Below are 21,476 nucleotides of genomic sequence, written 5' to 3' on the forward strand. Positions count from 1 at the left end.
CTAATTATTTACAGTTGCAAAAATATAATTACTAATTATTACCACACTGTAAAACCAACCACATTGGCTAGATAAACAATTATTACTAATTATTTAGAGTTGCATAGTATACTTACTAATTATTACCACACTCTGTAAAACCAACCACATTGGCTACATAAACAATTATTAATAATTATTTACAGTTGCGTAAATAATTACTACACTCTGTAAAACCAACCACATTGGCTAGGTAAACAATTATTACTAATTATTTACAGTTGCGTAAATATAATTACTAATTATTACCACACTGTAAAACCAACCACAATGGCTAGGTAAACTTTTAATACTAATTATTTACATTTGCGTAAATATAATTACCAATTACTTCCACACTCTGCAAAACCAACCACAATGGCTAGGTAAACTATTATTACTAATTATTTACAGTTGCGAAAATATAATTACTAATTATTACCACACTGTAAAACCAACCACATTGGCTAGATAAACAATTATTACTAATTATTTATAGTTGCATAGTGTACTTACTAATTATTACCACACTCTGTAAAACCAACCACATTGGCTACATAAACAATTATTAATAATTATTTACAGTCGTAAATAATTACTACACTCTTTAAAACCAACCACATTGGCTAGGTAAACAATTATTACTAATTATTGACAGTTGCGTGAATATAATTACTAATTATAACCACACTCTGTAAAACCAACCACAATTGCTAGGTAAACTGCTATTACTAATTATTTACAGTTGCGTAAATATAATTACTAATTATTACCACACTGTAAAACCAACCACAATGACTAGGTAAACTTTTAATACTAATTATTTACATTTGCGTAAATATAATTACCAATTACTTCCACACTCTGCAAAACCAACCACAATGGCTAGGTAAACTATTATTACTAATTATTTACAGTTGCGAAAATATAATTACTAATTATTACCACACTGTAAAACCAACCACATTGGCTAGATAAACAATTATTACTAATTATTTATAGTTGCATAGTATACTTACTAATTATTACCACACTCTGTAAAACCAACCACATTAGCTACATAAACAATTATTAATAATTATTTACAGTTGCTTAAATAATTATTACTAATTATTGACAGTTGCGTGAATATAATTACTAATTATAACCACACTCTGTAAAACCAACCACAATTGCTAGGTAAACTATTATTACTAATTATTTACAGTTGCGTAAATATAATTACTAATTATTACCACACTGTAAAACCAACCACAATGGCTAGGTAAACTTTTATTACTAATTATTTATAGTTGCATAGTATACTTACTAATTATTACCACACTCTGTAAAACCAACCACATTGGCTACATAAACAATTATTAATAATTATTTACAGTTGCGTAAATAATTACTACACTCTGTAAAACCAACCACATAACAGTAAAAGTCGGAAAAAAAGTCGGAAAAAAAAGTCGGAAAAAAAAGTCGGAAAAAAAAGTCGGAAAAAAAAGTCAGAAAAAAAAAGTCGGAAAAAAAAGTCGGAAAAAAAAGTCGGAAAAAAAAAGTCGGAAAAAAAAGTCGGAAAAAAAAAGTCCAAAAATTTCTAGAACAAAACAAAGCAGTTTTTCTGTTTTTTTTTCAATTGTGCCTTCTCCCCCCAAAAGGGGGAGATGCTGGGCCGGTCCCGGAAGTAGTGCAGTACCGGGTCGACCCGTGGCGGACTTGGAGCAAGCCCCGAACACTCCGCCGCGCTACAAAAATCAGTTTAATATCATGGGTACAATTAGAACCCGTAACAGATATTAAGCTGTTAAGAACAGATACTACACAAAGAGAAGTTTATTGACTTCCAAACTGATAAAGCACGATACATTGACAATGTGCACAAATAAATACATACACTTATATTTAAAGGATGCAGAATAATGTGCCGATACAATACAGATGTTGTAAGTCGCTTTAGATTAACAGTCTTATCTTCGTATCAGAGTCTGCTTACCCTTTATACAATTTCAATCAATTGGTACAAAAAAGGGATATACAATAATAATAATAATGGGAGAACCACTGAAATCTCTCCATCCCAATGCACTAAAAGGGGGGGAAAGGGAAAAAAGGGGGGGGATGTACATGCATACATGTTATGATCCAACACACACTACATGTGGTCATCAATACAGCAATGTCGGCATCGTTAGCCCATTTGGTCTCACAACAAAGAACCGTGTGTGCCAGCGCTGCAGAAACCGCGCCTCCCCGTCTAGTTCGAGCCGCTCTGACAGGTATTCCCAGAGCAGGAGGCGCAGGCTCTGCAGCGCTGGGTACATGGCTCGTACTGGCTGCCTGCGTACTTCCGCCAGGCAGCGGCGCTTCCACAAGACAAAAAGGGTACATGCCACAACTAGCCGCGCGAATGCACCCCGCGGTTGGTTTCCCCGCACCAAAAACATGCGGTGTACTAGGTGCCACATACCTTTGGATACCCGACACTCAAACGCGAAATGATCGCCAATCTCCGGTGCTCCGCACTGCGGGCACTGATTGTTGGGGACAACCCCCCATCGGTAGAGGCGATCCCGGGTCGGGAGTACGCCCCACCGCCGTCGCCACTCGAAGTCTTTAACTTGGTCTGGCATTGTGCTTGCGGCCCATGTACTCCATCTCCTAGGATCGGTTCGCTCCGCCTCTTCTGCGCTGAGGCGAGCGCACGCCATGAGGGCGCTTATCTCGGTTGGCGGCACTTCCTCTATGTTTACCTCTGGCAGCTCTACATTAAGTGTTTCCTGGAACCTGGCGGCCGCTTGGTAGAAAGGGTGCGGTGTTTCCGCTCGCGGCCCCAGATGTCTTTGAGGGGTGAAGGCCCTCCTCGCAGTGCTTAGCCAGTACAAGAGTAGGGGCCGTCCTGGGTAATCTGCTTGGTCCAAAAGGCCGACGACAAGCTTGGTCAGCATAGTCCGCGCAACCGTTTGGACGCACGGTACACCGAGGCCTCCTCTATTACGGGGAAGTTGCACAAGATTTCGCGCCACTAGGGCTGTCTGTCCTCCCCAGAGGAAAGTGCCTACTAGGGAGGAGAGTCTCCCTGCCGTGTGCCTTGGCATCACTGCCACTCTTGCCACGTAAAACGCAAAGGCAAGCGCGCTGTTCTTAATTACCGTAATTTTGGCGGCTGTTGACAAGTCAAACCGTGCAGCGTTTGCGAAAACCCTGTTGGCTTTATCGATAGTCAGGGTCCAAGTAGCTGGGGATACTCCTCCTTCTTGAAAGAGTACTCCCAGTACCCTAACAGCTTCTACCAAGGGGATCGGTTCTGGTAGTGCCTCTTGGAAGCTGCCAAAGCGGAGAGCGTGACATTTTCCTACATTCAGTTTTGCGCCCGAGAGCGATGCATATTCTGTAAAGACTGTCATGAACCTCTGCAGGCTTTGTCCATCACGCACAAACAGGGAGATATCATCGGCGTACGCCATTATCTTCACCTCGTCCTGTCCTATCCCCGGAAAGCCGCGGATGCGACGCTCGCTGACGACGCGCCGCAGCAGTGGGTCCAGGGACAGGACAAACAGTGCTGGAGACAATGGGCAACCCTGCCGCACTCCTCGGGTTACCGCAAAATTGGGGAGCAACTCCCCGTTCAATAACATGTCACACGACACATCTTCATACAGAAGCTTTATGATCCCTATGACTTCTTCTGGGATCCCATAGGACCTTAAAACTTGATATAAATATGGGTGTTCGACCCTGTCGAAGGCCTTAGCCTGATCCAGTGAAACAAACACTCCGCTCACTCTTTTCTCCTGTGCATATGCGAAAACGTCCCGGGTGAACGTGAGTGCTGCAAACACGGAGCGTCCCGGTACCGCCGACGATTGATAGGGGCAGATTAAATCTGCCAAAAAAGGCCGGAGGCGCTTGGCAAGCAGAGAAGTAACTAACTTGTAATCACTATTTAATAACGTTATTGGTCGCCATGCCTCTGGAGATGACGGCGATGCCCCTTCTTTGGGGATCAAAATTATGCGTCCTGCTGAGAAGGATGCAGGTTTCCGTCTATCCCTGATGACCATGTTGACCAAGGTAGTTATCAGGCCGCCAAGAACATCAAAGAATTGCCAGTAGAAGGCAGCCATAATGCCGTCCGGACCGGGCGCGGATGAGTGTGTCATGTCTCTTAAAGCTTCCAACACTTCTGTGCGTGACGCTGGGGCACTAAGTGCCGCCCCCTTGGCTTCGGGCAGAGCTGGTAAGTCGTCACAGAAGGAGGCAATATCTGTCTCTCCGTCAGCTTCATTTCGGGAGGCCGACGTAAATCGCGCGGCAAAGTGTTCCCGAAAGACTTGCGCGATCACAGCCGGATCCTCCGACATTGTGCCCTCGCCCATGTCCACACTCTCCACCCGCTCTGTCCGGCCATCGTGCCTGCGCGTGCTTCGACTGTGCATCAAATCCGCCGTGCACTCGGCTGTGGGCGGCGCATCCCTGCTTTGTGTATCCTGGTACCCATCTTGCAGGATGCGGTGATATCTGATCCTCAAGATATCCAGGTAGTCTCGCATGGCGAACGATAACTCGTCGGCACTTTGAATTATCTTCATCCTTCTTAGTACATCGTTCAGCGCAGCGGTACGCCGTGCACTTTTCTTCTTTCCTGCCCGGACGAGAATTGCCCGCCATTCGGTCTTGAGGTTGTCCCACCCCTCGGGTGACAGCTGGGTAATGTCAGCAATAGAGTTCGACACCTCCGCCCGAATGTCGCTGATGCTCTTGCCATCCAGCATTAACGATGCGTCCATACGCCACAGATTCGGGCGCGTCGGGCGGCCTGCTGAACATCTCAATGTGGCCATGACAGGTACATGATCACTCATCTTTGCCATATCTTGTGGGAGATTTAGCACCTCGCAGGAGACCAGGAGGGGTATCAAGCAGGGAGGGACGTAGACTCTATCTATACGGCTAGAGCTACGTCTGCTCGTGCGAGTGGCCATAAATTCATCTCCATGTAGCACCACCCACGCATCCGAGAGGTGGACCTGGCGCACGAGTTTCCGTAGCTCTTTTGCGTGGTAGCAGGATGAGCCCTGCCCTGGTCCTCTAAGGTCTCGCTCCGAATCTAGGACACAGTTAAAGTCTCCCAACAAAACATGAGGGGTGGAATCTAGAAAGAAGGGCGCAATGGATTTGAAGAAGTCATTGGTGAGTGCTCTTGTAACTGGAGCATATACGTTCACAAAACGAGTCTTCCGCCCTTCTAAGAACAAATCCACCGCAATAACCCGCCCGTCAGGACCGTACGTGCAATGCGCTCCATTGCGAAACGCGGGAGATATGAAAATAACCCCTACCCCACAGCACCGTGAGTCTGTTAGCGAAAAAAAAGCATCAACATAAAAACGGGAACGAAAAGATAATACATCGGATGGAGTGCGTAAATTGCACTCTTGCAAAAATAAGACATCAATTTTGTGTAATCGCGCAAAATGGATAATCTCGCGCTGCTTATCCGGGTTGCGAAACCCTCTAACATTAAAGGTAACAAACCTAAAAGAAGCCATGACAAATAAATGGAAGGAACTCAAATAACAAAGCAAACTGAGAAACTATAGAACAAACAAACGACGCGGACAGACTCACAGCACGGTGCAGCGGGTAGCGTCCATGAAGGCACAGCATTGCAGAAGTGGCACTGGGACGGGGGGGCTCCCTGGTCGATGAGACGCCTTGGCTGGCGGCCCCGCGGCGGCAGGACGACGATGCCAAGCGGTGCCAACGGCTGGGCTGCAAGGGGATCCAGTCGGCACACTCGGCTGTGGAAAAAAAACACACAGTCACTCGCGTGCCAACACAGTCCCAACCGGTACACTGTCCATCGTTCGTCCCCCGTACCGCCCGAGTCGACGGGCCGGGGTGGTGGTCCCTTGATGGCGCCTTGGAATGGACGCCGGGACCACTGAAGGTCAACGGGAAGGGATGTGGACCGTTACGGCCCTGTCGCTCTTCTGCTGGCGCCATGGTGCTTAGTTCTCTGGCGGCCTGGTGTCCATTTTGTCTGCCTCGTTGCCATCCACTTTCTTGGGCTTTTTCTTCGGCGCCGAACCGCACGGGCCCGATCCGCTGTCCGAAGAAAGAGTCCTCTTTACCAGGTCCTCGTCTGCACAGGACGTCTTCCGCGTTGGCCGCAGCGAAGAGTCCCCACTATTTGGTCGCTGGGGCATCGCAGCTGCCAATGAACCAGGAACAGGCCGTTCTTCACTCCTGGCTCTCCCTGGTTCCACCTGCAACTTAATAGGTGTGTGCAGCGGAGAGTCTTCTGTTAAGGACTCGGACAATTCCCTGGAGGTCTTAGATGGTGTCCGTTGTGCAGCGGTAAGATCCTGCTCAAACAAAGCTTCCTCCAAGGATGGAAGCTCCGGTAAACGGGACCCTTCCTCGTCATCGGACTCCAGGCTGGCGGCGGCTCCTTGCTCGTCCGCAGCAATAGTGATCGTCGAGGCTCTATCGTCGTCAGGTTCGAAGTCTCGGGACTCGTGGCCACCGTCCGATGGTTCCTGCAGAGACACCGCAGCACCGCTTGGCCCTTCACGGTGCGCAGCAGCAGCCGCTGCTACAGCCGTAGCATAGGTACGTGGCAGGACACAATCCGATGTGGCATGTGCCCCACTACAGCTCTTGCAACCAGTATTACAAGTCTCCGTGCTGTGTCCGTATGCTGAGCAGCGTCCGCACTTGGTTGCTTGGCAGGCAGCACCCATGTGGCCTTCCCCTCCGCACCGCGAGCATACCCTCTTCATGCCGCGGTATTCGAGCATAACACGATAACCCGCGACAGAGAGAAAATTCGGTGGGGCTCGTACCATGTCTAGTTTAACGAGGCGGCACCCATTTCGTACATGGCTTTTCCCTTTGAAGCCGGGCTCCGTGATGGCTCGCACCTTTCCATACGGTGTCAATGCTGCAGTCAGGGCATCGTCGCTGACACAAGGCGGCAGCCTAAAAACAGTAACAAAAACCACTGGAGCAGCAAGCTGCACCAGCGGCACATGATGACTGCCGACGAGCACAGTGCCCGCGGCAACAACTTTGGTGGCTTGTGCCATTGAGGAAACAGCAGCCAGGAACTTAGTTCCGCCGAGGTGCTGCAAGTACTGCAGCCCCCCGACACCGACGACAACCTCGAGGGCATCAATGATGTCGTCTGCCGGAGCTGGCTCCGGCAACTGGAAGGTGAAGCACTGGGCCTTTGAGGGCCGAGTGCTTGGAGGTGGATGGTCCATCACCGCAGGACCAGGGCGCCAGGCAGGAAACCCGGCCAAGGACTGCAGGCCGCAGGACCTCAGGAGGGGGGGGTTCCGCCAGGTGGAGGGGCCCAGGACACCAGGCAGCAGGCCAGGCACCAGGGCACGACAACGAGCAGCAGGACCCCGCCGAACCAGGAGGCAGCACACCAGGCCACCAGCCGCAGGAGCCCCGGACGCCAGGCAGCAGGCCAGGCACCAGGGCAGCAGGACCGCTGATACCACGGGAACGGAGGGGGTTGACACCCTAGCCGGGCAGCACGACCCCTCCAACCAGGTAAAATGACTTCCTTCTCAGCCTCGAGGCTTTAGCCAAAAGGCCGAGAAGCGATCTTAGCCAAAAGGCCGAGAAGCGATAAATTGACAAGGAACTGCAGTTCGATCCCATCAAAAATGTATGCCCAAGTGGTGCCACTTATCGGTTGTTGCAGAAACAGCGTCGGTCCACCGTTTTTTGTTTGTAGCACTTGAGCTATGGTTTACCAAATCTCGACACATCCCTTGAAGGGGATTCTTAATCAAACCATTCTTTATTGCCTCAAATAATAGACTCACATGCAATGACACGCGGAAAAAGTAACCCAAGGTGTCACTGCATGCACGAGGCGCCCAACAATGCAATAAGACAGGCATTGAGAGGATTGCTGTGTTAGGCACATGGATAGCAGTGAGCTCGAATGAAAAAAGTTAGTTGGCCTCATCTTTGAGTTGTGATTGTCCTCCCCCAAAAACCGTGAGTCGCTTAGCTAGTCCCGGAAGTAGTGCAGTACCGGGTAGACCCGTGGCAGAGGTACAGCAAGCCCAGAATGCTCTGCCGCATTACAAAAAATAGTATAATGTCAGGGTTACAAATTACAACTGGCAACTGATATCAAGCTGTTAAAACAGTGTTTTCCAGAAATGTTTTGTACATTTGCAAGCAATGCTTTATTGCAGATACCTACTGCTATTAAGGCAAAAGCCTTTATTGCCTCATAGTTGTCGTTAGCAAAAGTGTCACATTTTTGCCACAGCACTTATTGGTCGCGAAGGGAAGACGTCGTGGAGGTGTCGACCAATCACAGAGCAACACCACAGTATGTGCAAATGCATAGCTTATATGTCCATATGTCAATCAATGAGCAGTTACTAATTAAAAAGGAAATAAATAAGTAAATAATTATTTATATGCTATGTCCTGGTTATTGCACTAATTACTCAATATTGGCTAGGTAAACAATTATTACTAATTATTTACAGTTGCGAAAATATAATTACTAATTATTACCACACTGTAAAACCAACCACATTGGCTAGATAAACAATTATTACTAATTATTTATAGTTGCATAGTATACTTACTAATTATTACCACACTCTGTAAAACCAACCACATTGGCTAGATAAACAATTATTAATAATTATTTACAGTTGCGTAAATAATTACTACACTCTGTAAAACCAACCACATTGGCTAGGTAAACAATTATTACTAATTATTTACAGTTGCGTAAATATAATTACTAATTATTACCACACTGTAAAACCAACCACAATGGCTAGGTAAACTTTTAATACTAATTATTTACATTTGCGTAAATATAATTACCAATTACTTCCACACTCTGCAAAACCAACCACAATGGCTAGGTAAACTATTACTAATTATTTACAGTTGCGAAAATATAATTACTAATTATTACCACACTGTAAAACCAACCACATTGGCTAGATAAACAATTATTACTAATTATTTATAGTTGCATAGTATACTTACTAATTATTACCACACTCTGTAAAACCAACCACATTGGCTACATAAACAATAATTAATAATTATTTACAGTTGCGTAAATAATTACTACACTCTGTAAAACCAACCACATTGGCTAGGTAAACAATTATTACTAATTATTTACAGTTGCGTAAATATAATTACTAATTATTACCACACTGTAAAACCAACCACAATGGCTAGGTAAACTTTTAATACTAATTATTTACATTGGCGTAAATATAATTACCAATTACTTCCACACTCTGCAAAACCAACCACAATGGCTAGGTAAACTATTATTACTAATTATTTACAGTTGCGAAAATATAATTACTAATTATTACCACACTGTAAAACCAACCACATTGGCTAGATAAACAATTATTACTAATTATTTATAGTTGCATAGTATACTTACTAATTATTACCACACTCTGTAAAACCAACCACATTGGCTACATAAACAATTATTAATAATTATTTACAGTTGCGTAAATAATTACTACACTCTGTAAAACCAACCACATTGGCTAGGTAAACAATTATTACTAATTATTTACAGTTGCGTAAATATAATTACTAATTATTACCACACTGTAAAACCAACCACAATGGCTAGGTAAACTTTTAATACTAATTATTTACATTTGCGTAAATATAATTACCAATTACTTCCACACTCTGCAAAACCAACCACAATGGCTAGGTAAACTATTATTACTAATTATTTACAGTTGCGAAAATATAATTACTAATTATTACCACACTGTAAAACCAACCACATTGGCTAGATAAACAATTATTACTAATTATTTATAGTTGCATAGTGTACTTACTAATTATTACCACACTCTGTAAAACCAACCACATTGGCTACATAAACAATTATTAATAATTATTTACAGTCGTAAATAATTACTACACTCTTTAAAACCAACCACATTGGCTAGGTAAACAATTATTACTAGTTATTGACAGTTGCGTGAATATAATTACTAATTATAACCACACTCTGTAAAACCAACCACAATTGCTAGGTAAACTGCTATTACTAATTATTTACAGTTGCGTAAATATAATTACTAATTATTACCACACTGTAAAACCAACCACAATGACTAGGTAAACTTTTAATACTAATTATTTACATTTGCGTAAATATAATTACCAATTACTTCCACACTCTGCAAAACCAACCACAATGGCTAGGTAAACTATTATTACTAATTATTTACAGTTGCGAAAATATAATTACTAATTATTACCACACTGTAAAACCAACCACATTGGCTAGATAAACAATTATTACTAATTATTTATAGTTGCATAGTATACTTACTAATTATTACCACACTCTGTAAAACCAACCACATTAGCTACATAAACAATTATTATTAATTATTTACAGTTGCGTAAATAATTATTACTAATTATTGACAGTTGCGTGAATATAATTACTAATTATAACCACACTCTGTAAAACCAACCACAATTGCTAGGTAAACTATTATTACTAATTATTTACAGTTGCGTAAATATAATTACTAATTATTACCACACTGTAAAACCAACCACAATGGCTAGGTAATCTTTTATTACTAATTATTTATAGTTGCATAGTATACTTACTAATTATTACCACACTCTGTAAAACCAACCACATTGGCTACATAAACAATTATTAATAATTATTTACAGTTGCGTAAATAATTACTACACTGTAAAACCAACCACATAACAGTAAAAGTCGGAAAAAAAAGTCGGAAAAAAAAGTCGGAAAGAAAAGTCGGAAAAAAAAGTCGGAAAAAAAAGTCGGAAAAAAAAGTCGGAAAAAAAAGTCGGAAAAAAAAAGTCCAAAAATTTCTAGAACAAAACAAAGCAGTTTTTCTGTTTTTTTTCAATTGTGCCTTCTCCCCCCAAAAGGGGGAGATGCTGGGCCGGTCCCGGAAGTAGTGCAGTACCGGGTCGACCCGTGGCGGACTTGGAGCAAGCCCCGAACACTCCGCCGCGCTACAAAAATCAGTTTAATATCATGGGTACAATTAGAACCCGTAACAGATATTAAGCTGTTAAGAACAGATACTACACAAAGAGAAGTTTATTGACTTCCAAACTGATAAAGCACGATACATTGACAATGTGCACAAATAAATACATACACTTATATTTAAAGGATGCAGAATAATGTGCCGATACAATACAGATGTTGTAAGTCGCTTTAGATTAGCAGTCTTATCTTCGTATCAGAGTCTGCTTACCCTTTATACAATTTCAATCAATTGGTACAAAAAAGGGATATACAATAATAATAATAATGGGAGAACCACTGAAATCTCTCCATCCCAATGCACTAAAAGGGGGGGAAAGGAAAAAAAGGGGGGGGATGTACATGCATACATGTTATGATCCAACACACACTACATGTGGTCATCAATACAGCAATGTCGGCATCGTTAGCCCATTTGGTCTCACAACAAAGAACCGTGTGTGCCAGCGCTGCAGAAACCGCGCCTCCCCGTCTAGTTCGAGCCGCTCTGACAGGTATTCCCAGAGCAGGAGGCGCAGGCTCTGCAGCGCTGGGTACATGGCTCGTACTGGCTGCCTGCGTACTTCCGCCAGGCAGCGGCGCTTCCACAAGACAAAAAGGGTACATGCCACAACTAGCCGCGCGAATGCACCCCGCGGTTGGTTTCCCCGCACCAAAAACATGCGGTGTACTAGGTGCCACATAACTTTGGATACCCGACACTCAAACGCGAAATGATCGCCAATCTCCGGTGCTCCGCACTGCGGGCACTGATTGTTGGGGACAACCCCCCATCGGTAGAGGCGATCCCGGGTCGGGAGTACGCCCCACCGCCGTCGCCACTCGAAGTCTTTAACTTGGTCTGGCATTGTGCTTGCGGCCCATGTACTCCATCTCCTAGGATCGGTTCGCTCCGCCTCTTCTGCGCTGAGGCGAGCGCACGCCATGAGGGCGCTTATCTCGGTTGGCGGCACTTCCTCTATGTTTACCTCTGGCAGCTCTACATTAAGTGTTTCCTGGAACCTGGCGGCCGCTTGGTAGAAAGGGTGCGGTGTTTCCGCTCGCGGCCCCAGATGTCTTTGAGGGGTGAAGGCCCTCCTCGCAGTGCTTAGCCAGTACAAGAGTAGGGGCCGTCCTGGGTAATCTGCTTGGTCCAAAAGGCCGACGACAAGCTTGGTCAGCATAGTCCGCGCAACCGTTTGGACGCACGGTACACCGAGGCCTCCTCTATTACGGGGAAGTTGCACAAGATTTCGCGCCACTAGGGCTGTCTGTCCTCCCCAGAGGAAAGTGCCTACTAGGGAGGAGAGTCTCCCTGCCATGCGCCTTGGCATCACTGCCACTCTTACCACGTAAAACGCAAAGGCAAGCGCGCTGTTCTTAATTACCGTAATTTTGGCGGCTGTTGACAAGTCAAACCGTGCAGCGTTTGCGAAAACCCTGTTGGCTTTATCGATAGTCAGGGTCCAAGTAGCTGGGGATACTCCTCCTTCTTGAAAGAGTACTCCCAGTACCCTAACAGCTTCTACCAAGGGGATCGGTTCTGGTAGTGCCTCTTGGAAGCTGCCAAAGCGGAGAGCGTGACATTTTCCTACATTCAGTTTTGCGCCCGAGAGCGATGCATATTCTGTAAAGACTGTCATGAACCTCTGCAGGCTTTGTCCATCACGCACAAACAGGGAGATATCATCGGCGTACGCCATTATCTTCACCTCGTCCTGTCCTATCCCCGGAAAGCCGCGGATGCGACGCTCGCTGACGACGCGCCGCAGCAGTGGGTCCAGGGACAGGACAAACAGTGCTGGAGACAATGGGCAACCCTGCCGCACTCCTCGGGTTACCGCAAAATTGGGGAGCAACTCCCCGTTCAATAACATGTCACACGACACATCTTCATACAGAAGCTTTATGATCCCTATGACTTCTTCTGGGATCCCATAGGACCTTAAAACTTGATATAAATATGGGTGTTCGACCCTGTCGAAGGCCTTAGCCTGATCCAGTGAAACAAACACTCCGCTCACTCTTTTCTCCTGTGCATATGCGAAAACGTCCCGGGTGAACATGAGTGCTGCAAACACGGAGCGTCCCGGTACCGCCGACGATTGATAGGGGCAGATTAAATCTGCCAAAAAAGGCCGGAGGCGCTTGGCAAGCAGAGAAGTAACTAACTTGTAATCACTATTTAATAACGTTATTGGTCGCCATGCCTCTGGAGATGACGGCGATGCCCCTTCTTTGGGGATCAAAATTATGCGTCCTGCTGAGAAGGATGCAGGTTTCCGTCTATCCCTGATGACCATGTTGACCAAGGTAGTTATCAGGCCGCCAAGAACATCAAAGAATTGCCAGTAGAAGGCAGCCATAATGCCGTCCGGACCGGGCGCGGATGAGTGTGTCATGTCTCTTAAAGCTTCCAACACTTCTGTGCGTGACGCTGGGGCACTAAGTGCCGCCCCCTCGGCTTCGGGCAGAGCTGGTAAGTCGTCACAGAAGGAGGCAATATCTGTCTCTCCGTCAGCTTCATTTCGGGAGGCCGACGTAAATCGCGCGGCAAAGTGTTCCCGAAAGACTTGCGCGATCACAGCCGGATCCTCCGACATTGTGCCCTCGCCCATGTCCACACTCTCCACCCGCTCTGTCCGGCCATCGTGCCTGCGCGTGCTTCGACTGTGCATCAAATCCGCCGTGCACTCGGCTGTGGGCGGCGCATCCCTGCTTTGTGTATCCTGGTACCCATCTTGCAGGATGCGGTGATATCTGATCCTCAAGATATCCAGGTAGTCTCGCATGGCGAACGATAACTCGTCGGCACTTTGAATTATCTTCATCCTTCTTAGTACATCGTTCAGCGCAGCGGTACGCCGTGCACTTTTCTTCTTTCCTGCCCGGACGAGAATTGCCCGCCATTCGGTCTTGAGGTTGTCCCACCCCTCGGGTGACAGCTGGGTAATGTCAGCAATAGAGTTCGACACCTCCGCCCGAATGTCGCTGATGCTCTTGCCATCCAGCATTAACGATGCGTCCATACGCCACAGATTCGGGCGCGTCGGGCGGCCTGCTGAACATCTCAATGTGGCCATGACAGGTACATGATCACTCATCTTTGCCATATCTTGTGGGAGATTTAGCACCTCGCAGGAGACCAGGAGGGGTATCAAGCAGGGAGGGACGTAGACTCTATCTATACGGCTAGAGCTACGTCTGCTCGTGCGAGTGGCCATAAATTCATCTCCATGTAGCACCACCCACGCATCCGAGAGGTGGACCTGGCGCACGAGTTTCCGTAGCTCTTTTGCGTGGTAGCAGGATGAGCCCTGCCCTGGTCCTCTAAGGTCTCGCTCCGAATCTAGGACACAGTTAAAGTCTCCCAACAAAACATGAGGGGTGGAATCTAGAAAGAAGGGCGCAATGGATTTGAAGAAGTCATTGGTGAGTGCTCTTGTAACTGGAGCATATACGTTCACAAAACGAGTCTTCCGCCCTTCTAAGAACAAATCCACCGCAATAACCCGCCCGTCAGGACCGTACGTGCAATGCGCTCCATTGCGAAACGCGGGAGATATGAAAATAACCCCTACCCCACAGCACCGTGAGTCTGTTAGCGAAAAAAAAGCATCAACATAAAAACGGGAACGAAAAGATAATACATCGGATGGAGTGCGTAAATTGCACTCTTGCAAAAATAAGACATCAATTTTGTGTAATCGCGCAAAATGGATAATCTCGCGCTGCTTATCCGGGTTGCGAAACCCTCTAACATTAAAGGTAACAAACCTAAAAGAAGCCATGACAAATAAATGGAAGGAACTCAAATAACAAAGCAAACTGAGAAACTATAGAACAAACAAACGACGCGGACAGACTCACAGCACGGTGCAGCGGGTAGCGTCCATGAAGGCACAGCATTGCAGAAGTGGCACTGGGACGGGGGGGCTCCCTGGTCCATGAGACGCCTTGGCTGGCGGCCCCGCGGCGGCAGGACGACGATGCCAAGCGGTGCCAACGGCTGGGCTGCAAGGGGATCCAGTCGGCACACTCGGCTGTGGAAAAAAAACACACAGTCACTCGCGTGCCAACACAGTCCCAACCGGTACACTGTCCATCGTTCGTCCCCCGTACCGCCCGAGTCGACGGGCCGGGGTGGTGGTCCCTTGATGGCGCCTTGGAATGGACGCCGGGACCACTGAAGGTCAACGGGAAGGGATGTGGACCGTTACGGCCCTGTCGCTCTTCTGCTGGCGCCATGGTGCTTAGTTCTCTGGCGGCCTGGTGTCCATTTTGTCTGCCTCGTTGCCATCCACTTTCTTGGGCTTTTTCTTCGGCGCCGAACCGCACGGGCCCGATCCGCTGTCCGAAGAAAGAGTCCTCTTTACCAGGTCCTCGTCTGCACAGGACGTCTTCCGCGTTGGCCGCAGCGAAGAGTCCCCACTATTTGGTCGCTGGGGCATCGCAGCTGCCAATGAACCAGGAACAGGCCGTTCTTCACTCCTGGCTCTCCCTGGTTCCACCTGCAACTTAATAGGTGTGTGCAGCGGAGAGTCTTCTGTTAAGGACTCGGACAATTCCCTGGAGGTCTTAGATGGTGTCCGTTGTGCAGCGGTAAGATCCTGCTCAAACAAAGCTTCCTCCAAGGATGGAAGCTCCGGTAAACGGGACCCTTCCTCGTCATCGGACTCCAGGCTGGCGGCGGCTCCTTGCTCGTCCGCAGCAATAGTGATCGTCGAGGCTCTATCGTCGTCAGGTTCGAAGTCTCGGGACTCGTGGCCACCGTCCGATGGTTCCTGCAGAGACACCGCAGCACCGCTTGGCCCTTCACGGTGCGCAGCAGCAGCCGCTGCTACAGCCGTAGCATAGGTACGTGGCAGGACACAATCCGATGTGGCATGTGCCCCACTACAGCTCTTGCAACCAGTATTACAAGTCTCCGTGCTGTGTCCGTATGCTGAGCAGCGTCCGCACTTGGTTGCTTGGCAGGCAGCACCCATGTGGCCTTCCCCTCCGCACCGCGAGCATACCCTCTTCAGGCCGCGGTATTCGAGCATAACACGATAACCCGCGACAGAGAGAAAATTCGGTGGGGCTCGTACCATGTCTAGTTTAACGAGGCGGCACCCATTTCGTACATGGCTTTTCCCTTTGAAGCCGGGCTCCGTGATGGCTCGCACCTTTCCATACGGTGTCAATGCTGCAGTCAGGGCATCGTCGCTGACACAAGGCGGCAGCCTAAAAACAGTAACAAAAACCACTGGAGCAGCAAGCTGCACCAGCGGCACATGATGACTGCCGACGAGCACAGTGCCCGCGGCAACAACTTTGGTGGCTTGTGCCATTGAGGAAACAGCAGCCAGGAACTTAGTTCCGCCGAGGTGCTGCAAGTACTGCAGCCCCCCGACACCGACGACAACCTCGAGGGCATCAATGATGTCGTCTGCCGGAGCTGGCTCCGGCAACTGGAAGGTGAAGCACTGGGCCTTTGAGGGCCGAGTGCTTGGAGGTGGATGGTCCATCACCGCAGGACCAGGGCGCCAGGCAGGAAACCCGGCCAAGGACTGCAGGCCGCAGGCAGCAGGACCTCAGGAGGGGGGGGTTCCGCCAGGTGGAGGGGCCCAGGACACCAGGCAGCAGGCCAGGCACCAGGGCACGACAACGAGCAGCAGGACCCCGCCGAACCAGGAGGCAGCACACCAGGCCACCAGCCGCAGGAGCCCCGGACGCCAGGCAGCAGGCCAGGCACCAGGGCAGCAGGACCGCTGATACCACGGGAACGGAGGGGGTTGACACCCTAGCCGGGCAGCACGACCCCTCCAACCAGGTAAAATGACTTCCTTCTCAGCCTCGAGGCTTTAGCCAAAAGGCCGAGAAGCGATCTTAGCCAAAAGGCCGAGAAGCGATAAATTGACAAGGAACTGCAGTTCGATCCCATCAAAAATGTATGCCCAAGTGGTGCCACTTATCGGTTGTTGCAGAAACAGCGTCGGTCCACCGTTTTTTGTTTGTAGCACTTGAGCTATGGTTTACCAAATCTCGACACATCCCTTGAATGGGATTCTTAATCAAACCATTCTTTATTGCCTCAAATAATAGACTCACATGCAATGACACGCGGAAAAAGTAACCCAAGGTGTCACTGCATGCACGAGGCGCCCAACAATGCATTAAGACAGGCATTGAGAGGATTGCTGTGTTAGGCACATGGATAGCAGTGAGCTCGAATGAAAAAAGTTAGTTGGCCTCATCTTTGAGTTGTGATTGTCCTCCCCCAAAAACCGTGAGTCGCTTAGCTAGTCCCGGAAGTAGTGCAGTACCGGGTAGACCCGTGGCAGAGGTACAGCAAGCCCAGAATGCTCTGCCGCATTACAAAAAATAGTATGTCAGGGTTACAAATTACAACTGGCAACTGATATCAAGCTGTTAAAACAGTGTTTTCAAGAAATGTTTTGTACATTTGCAAGCAATGCTTTATTGCAGATACCTACTGCTATTAAGGCAAAAGCCTTTATTGCCTCATAGTTGTCGTTAGCAAAAGTGTCACATTTTTGCCACGGCACTTATTGGTCGCGAAGGGAAGACGTCGTGGAGGTGTCGACCAATCACAGAGCAACACCACAGTATGTGCAAATGCATAGCTTATATGTCCATATGTCAATCAATGAGCAGTTACTAATTAAAAAGGAAATAAATAAGTAAATAATTATTTATATGCTATGTCCTGGTTATTGCACTAATTACTCAATATTGGCTAGGTAAACAATTATTACTAATTATTTACAGTTGCGAAAATATAATTACTAATTATTACCACACTGTAAAACCAACCACATTGGCTAGATAAACAATTATTACTAATTATTTATAGTTGCATAGTATACTTACTAATTATTACCACACTCTGTAAAACCAACCACATTGGCTACATAAACAATTATTAATAATTATTTACAGTTGCGTAAATAATTACTACACTCTGTAAAACCAACCACATTGGCTAGGTAAACAATTATTACTAATTATTTACAGTTACGTAAATATAATTACTAATTATTACCACACTGTAAAACCAACCACAATGGCTAGGTAAACTTTTAATACTAATTATTTACATTTGCGTAAATATAATTACCAATTACTTCCACACTCTGCAAAACCAACCACAATGGCTAGGTAAACTATTACTAATTATTTACAGTTGCGAAAATATAATTACTAATTATTACCACACTGTAAAACCAACCACATTGGCTAGATAAACAATTATTACTAATTATTTATAGTTGCATAGTATACTTACTAATTATTACCACACTCTGTAAAACCAACCACATTGGCTAGATAAACAATTATTAATAATTATTTACAGTTGCGTAAATAATTACTACACTCTGTAAAACCAACCACATTGGCTAGGTAAACAATTATTACTAATTATTTACAGTTGCGTAAATATAATTACTAATTATTACCACACTGTAAAACCAACCACAATGGCTAGGTAAACTTTTAATACTAATTATTTACATTTGCGTAAATATAATTACCAATTACTTCCACACTCTGCAAAACCAACCACAATGGCTAGGTAAACTATTACTAATTATTTACAGTTGCGAAAATATAATTACTAATTATTACCACACTGTAAAACCAACCACATTGGCTAGATAAACAATTATTACTAATTATTTATAGTTGCATAGTATACTTACTAATTATTACCACACTCTGTAAAACCAACCACATTGGCTACATAAACAATAATTAATAATTATTTACAGTTGCGTAAATAATTACTACACTCTGTAAAACCAACCACATTGGCTAGGTAAACAATTATTACTAATTATTTACAGTTGCGTAAATATAATTACTAATTATTACCACACTGTAAAACCAACCACAATGGCTAGGTAAACTTTTAATACTAATTATTTACATTGGCGTAAATATAATTACCAATTACTTCCACACTCTGCAAAACCAACCACAATGGCTAGGTAAACTATTATTACTAATTATTTACAGTTGCGAAAATATAATTACTAATTATTACCACACTGTAAAACCAACCACATTGGCTAGATAAACAATTATTACTAATTATTTATAGTTGCATAGTATACTTACTAATTATTACCACACTCTGTAAAACCAACCACATTGGCTACATAAACAATTATTAATAATTATTTACAGTTGCGTAAATAATTACTACACTCTGTAAAACCAACCACATTGGCTAGGTAAACAATTATTACTAATTATTTACAGTTGCGTAAATATAATTACTAATTATTACCACACTGTAAAACCAACCACAATGGCTAGGTAAACTTTTAATACTAATTATTTACATTTGCGTAAATATAATTACCAATTACTTCCACACTCTGCAAAACCAACCACAATGGCTAGGTAAACTATTATTACTAATTATTTACAGTTGCGAAAATATAATTACTAATTATTACCACACTGTAAAACCAACCACATTGGCTAGATAAACAATTATTACTAATTATTTATAGTTGCATAGTGTACTTACTAATTATTACCACACTCTGTAAAACCAACCACATTGGCTACATAAACAATTATTAATAATTATTTACAGTCGTAAATAATTACTACACTCTTTAAAACCAACCACATTGGCTAGGTAAACAATTATTACTAATTATTGACAGTTGCGTGAATATAATTACTAATTATAACCACACTCTGTAAAACCAACCACAATTGCTAGGTAAACTGCTATTACTAATTATTTACAGTTGCGTAAATATAATTACTAATTATTACCACACTGTAAAACCAACCACAATGACTAGGTAAACTTTTAATACTAATTATTTACATTTGCGTAAATATAATTACCAATTACTTCCACACTCTGCAAAACCAACCACAATGGCTAGGTAAACTATTATTACTAATTATTTACAGTTGCGAAAATATAATTACTAATTATTACCACACTGTAAAACCAACCACATTGGCTAGATAAACAATTATTACTAATTATTTATAGTTGCATAGTATACTTACTAATTATTACCACACTCTGTAAAACCAACCACATTAGCTACATAAACAATTATTAATAATTATTTACAGTTGCTTAAATAATTATTACTAATTATTGACAGTTGCGTGAATATAATTACTAATTATAACCACACTCTGTAAAACCAACCACAATTGCTAGGTAAACTATTATTACTAATTATTTACAGTTGCGTAAATATAATTACTAATTATTACCACACTGTAAAACCAACCACAATGGCTAGGTAAACTTTTATTACTAATTATTTATAGTTGCATAGTATACTTACTAATTATTACCACACTCTGTAAAACCAACCACATTGGCTACATAAACAATTATTAATAATTATTTACAGTTGCGTAAATAATTACTACACTCTGTAAAACCAACCACATAACAGTAAAAGTCGGAAAAAAAGTCGGAAAAAAAAGTCGGAAAAAAAAGTCGGAAAAAAAAGTCGGAAAAAAAAGTCAGAAAAAAAAAGTCGGAAAAAAAAGTCGGAAAAAAAAGTCGGAAAAAAAAGTCGGAAAAAAAAGTCGGAAAAAAAAAGTCCAAAAATTTCTAGAACAAAACAAAGCAGTTTTTCTGTTTTTTTTTCAATTGTGCCTTCTCCCCCCAAAAGGGGGAGATGCTGGGCCGGTCCCGGAAGTAGTGCAGTACCGGGTCGACCCGTGGCGGACTTGGAGCAAGCCCCGAACACTCCGCCGCGCTACAAAAATCAGTTTAATATCATGGGTACAATTAGAACCCGTAACAGATATTAAGCTGTTAAGAACAGATACTACACAAAGAGAAGTTTATTGACTTCCAAACTGATAAAGCACGATACATTGACAATGTGCACAAATAAATACATACACTTATATTTAAAGGATGCAGAATAATGTGCCGATACAATACAGATGTTGTAAGTCGCTTTAGATTAACAGTCTTATCTTCGTATCAGAGTCTGCTTACCCTTTATACAATTTCAATCAATTGGTACAAAAAAGGGATATACAATAATAATAATAATGGGAGAACCACTGAAATCTCTCCATCCCAATGCACTAAAAGGGGGGAAAGGGAAAAAAGGGGGGGGATGTACATGCATACATGTTATGATCCAACACACACTACATGTGGTCATCAATACAGCAATGTCGGCATCGTTAGCCCATTTGGTCTCACAACAAAGAACCGTGTGTGCCAGCGCTGCAGAAACCGCGCCTCCCCGTCTAGTTCGAGCCGCTCTGACAGGTATTCCCAGAGCAGGAGGCGCAGGCTCTGCAGCGCTGGGTACATGGCTCGTACTGGCTGCCTGCGTACTTCCGCCAGGCAGCGGCGCTTCCACAAGACAAAAAGGGT

General features: G+C 44.7%; 3 non-coding genes and 1 pseudogene across 3 annotated transcripts; all 4 read right to left on the reverse strand.

Annotated features, from left to right (window-relative positions):
* Nucleotides 1-1,668: 1,668 nt before the first annotated feature.
* On the reverse strand, nucleotides 1,669-1,858 carry LOC146171159 (U2 spliceosomal RNA). The gene has a single exon (XR_014702896.1). It is a non-coding gene; the product is annotated as a U2 spliceosomal RNA (small nuclear RNA).
* A 6,176-nt stretch (nucleotides 1,859-8,034) lies between these two features.
* LOC146171160 (U2 spliceosomal RNA) lies at nucleotides 8,035-8,205 on the reverse strand (annotated as a pseudogene).
* Nucleotides 8,206-10,981: 2,776 nt separating this feature from the next.
* Nucleotides 10,982-11,171, reverse strand: LOC146171161 (U2 spliceosomal RNA). The gene has a single exon (XR_014702897.1). It is a non-coding gene; the product is annotated as a U2 spliceosomal RNA (small nuclear RNA).
* A 9,584-nt stretch (nucleotides 11,172-20,755) lies between these two features.
* Nucleotides 20,756-20,945, reverse strand: LOC146171162 (U2 spliceosomal RNA). The gene has a single exon (XR_014702898.1). It is a non-coding gene; the product is annotated as a U2 spliceosomal RNA (small nuclear RNA).
* Between the last annotated feature and the right edge of the window lie 531 nt (nucleotides 20,946-21,476).

The sequence above is a fragment of the Amblyomma maculatum genome, unplaced genomic scaffold (genome assembly GCF_055883805.1).
Source record: "Amblyomma maculatum isolate TAMU_Amacu unplaced genomic scaffold, ASM5588380v1 scaffold_23, whole genome shotgun sequence".
In the NCBI taxonomy this organism is placed as follows: Eukaryota; Metazoa; Arthropoda; class Arachnida; order Ixodida; family Ixodidae; genus Amblyomma; species Amblyomma maculatum.